This window comes from Sceloporus undulatus, unplaced genomic scaffold, assembly GCF_019175285.1.
Source record: "Sceloporus undulatus isolate JIND9_A2432 ecotype Alabama unplaced genomic scaffold, SceUnd_v1.1 scaffold_8762, whole genome shotgun sequence".
NCBI classification, from domain to species: domain Eukaryota; kingdom Metazoa; phylum Chordata; class Lepidosauria; order Squamata; family Phrynosomatidae; genus Sceloporus; species Sceloporus undulatus.
Genome location: NW_024811681.1, coordinates 1 through 2,720, shown reverse-complemented (window position 1 = coordinate 2,720; position 2,720 = coordinate 1). Strand labels below are relative to the sequence as shown.

At 54.2% G+C, this 2,720-nt stretch overlaps 1 long non-coding RNA gene across 1 annotated transcript; it reads right to left on the bottom strand.

Annotated features, from left to right (window-relative positions):
• Nucleotides 1-770: 770 nt before the first annotated feature.
• LOC121918333 lies at nt 771-2,518 on the bottom strand. Its single transcript, XR_006101209.1, has 3 exons — nt 2,488-2,518; nt 1,955-1,993; nt 771-938 (listed from the first exon to the last, which is right to left on the bottom strand). It is a non-coding gene; the product is annotated as an uncharacterized LOC121918333 (long non-coding RNA).
• Between the last annotated feature and the right edge of the window lie 202 nt (nt 2,519-2,720).

Here is a 2,720-nt window from a genome sequence, read left to right as displayed (position 1 = left end):
GGGAGGGGAGGGGAGGTAGGCAGGCAGGCTGGAGGGATGGATGAATAGGTAGATAGACAAGACAGACAGACTGGATGGATGGAGTAGGTAGGAAGATAAGTTGGCGGGATGGATGGATCAACAGGTAGGTAGGTAGGATGGATGGATAGCTGGACAGACAGCCAGTATGGCTGGACAGACGGATGGATGGATGGACAGACGGATGGATGGATGGATGGATGGATGGATGGAGATGCCTCTGCCTAGAAGCTCTCCATTTCTCCTTCCCACCCCACCACAAATCCCAGGCTCCAGTTGGGATGAATGGTGGGACATCTGGAAATGGGCCACTGTTTCCTAGTGAGGAAAGCAACCTGCCTTGCTGTCTGCAAATGGTTTCCTGCCTTGTTCGCTTCACCTGGCCTGTCTCTGTGGCAAGAGGAGAGGGCTTCTCTTGTCGCCATTGGCCCCAGCATCGCAGCAAAGGGAGGCCTAGGCAAGGCATGGGGCTGTGAGGCTGGGTCAAGGGGGAAAGCTGGCCTGGTGCAAATTCAAAATGGCACCTTGGCCAAAACGTGGATTTGGAGGCCTGAAGCAGGGGCTTCCTAGGTGCCCTCCATCCCACCCCAAAGGCGTGCAAGGAAAAGACAGACAGACAGCGAAGAAGAAAGAAGGGAATAAAAGGCCAACAGCACAGGAAGCTTCAGAGGCCGGCCGGCGAGAGTTGGTGCATGGATACAGAGGGTCTCTGGTGGAGAGGATGACGCGAGTGACGGCGGGCAAAGGTGATCCTCCTCCTCCTCCTCAGCAGGAGACCTCCATGGTGTGGTTGACCTGCCCCATGGCCTCGCTGCTTTCCGAATGGGTGCAGGCCCTGGGGCGGCCGCCGTCCACCGAGCTGGCGCTGGTCAAGGAGGCTGTGCGGGATCGGGCCAGGCGGGTCATGCTGGCCGAGGGCACTGCGGAGAAAGAGAGAGGCACGGGGCATCAAGCGCGGCTGCCAGGAGGGCAAGGAAGAGGGGCTGCAAGGCGAAGCACCACAGAGACAAGCAAAGCGGCCGCCTGGGGACACAGAGACACTGACCCCTGCCTGCTGCCATGCTGTGGGGTGCAAGGATGGAATGCTATGGGGCACACCTCACGTCACCCCTGTGGATGATGGGCTTTTGCAGCCATTGCAGAAAGAGGGGTTCCATATTGCCATGTGCAGTAGCCATAGGCACACAAAAGCTGTAAGCAACCTTTTCCCTCCCAGTCTCCCATTGATTTGCTGGAGGCATTTGATACCTCAGATGCAGGTGGACAGCAGCACCCTTCCTGGACACTAAATGGTCATTTTCGAGCCAGATCTTATGACCCAGAAGGAACTATGGAGGACGAGAGGCAGCGTCCTCCACTGCCAAACAATTCTCACTATCAGGAAGGGCGTCCTAATGTTGGGGTGGAATCTCTTTTCCTGGTGCTTGGCATCCATTGTTCCCTGTACTGTACTCTGGAGCAGCAAAAAACAGGCATGCTCCATCATCAGTATAACATCCCTTCAAATGTTTAAACAGGGTTAGCACATCACCTCTCAACCTTCTCTTCTTCAGGCTAAACATACCCAGCATCTCCCTAAGTCACTCCTCATAGGGCTTTATGGTTTCCAGACCGTCACCATCTTGGCCACCCTCCTCTGGACAACAGTTCCAGCTTCTCAACATCCTTTTTGAATTGCGGTGCCCAGAACTGGACACAGTATCCCAACTGGTACACCTTGGTTCTTCATCCATCCGACACACCTTGGCTCTTTTTTAAAAGACCCACCTACTGCACCCCTCAGCCTGGGTTTTAACTGGCAGGACCAAGGGCAGAAGCCGCAGCCGAAAGCGTGTGCCGTGCAACAGCAGCGTGTGTGGCACAAGGGTGGCGCGTGAGGCACATGCAGTGTGAGCGTGAAAGTGCGCAAACGTGGCAGAGGCAAGTGGCAGTGTACCTGATCCTCCGCTCAGCCTGCGGTCCTTCAGGTAGGCAACTGACAGAGAGAGAGATGGAGGGTTGAGAAGGAGGTGGAAGAAGGCCGTGGGGCAGAACCCAAGCGTGGGGCAGGGAGACAATGCATGGGAGGCTCTCCCAGGAGCATTTTCAGTGTAATTAACCAACAGCAAAATGGGACGAGGGCACAAGAAGTGACAGAAGAAGACGAGGGCAGAGGAGGAGAGAAAGAGAGGCAGGGGGAACTCCATCTTTTCGCTTGTGAAGTCCTGCCAGGTGTAAACATGCACTCCCACATCAAACACATTTCCTGGGCTGCATCCACACTGGAGAAATAACTCAATTTGGTAGTGTTTTAAGTGCCCTGGTTCAAGGCTATGGCATCTGGGAGCTGGAGTTTGTTGTGGGGCCTAGAGGGGATCCCTTACAGATACACACACCTGTGTGCCTTACACTCCCAGACATGGCCACAACCCCACCATCTAGGCTCATTTGTTCCTGTCATACGGCCCCGAAATCCAGACCAATACTTACTGTAGCCCATTCCTTGGAGGAAGTACTTGAACGCTTCGGTCAGTTTTCCAGGCTGCCCAAGAGAGAAAGAGAAATGGAGTGAGAAATGAGAGAGGAACGCTCATAGCTCCAGTCTGTTGAGACCGTGGCTTCTTTGATGCAAAGCACACCTTTGCAAACCAGAATTTCAGAAAGCCCTGTTTCACAATGCTTTGAATTTTTATCCCGTGTTCAGCCAAAGTCTTTTCCAAACA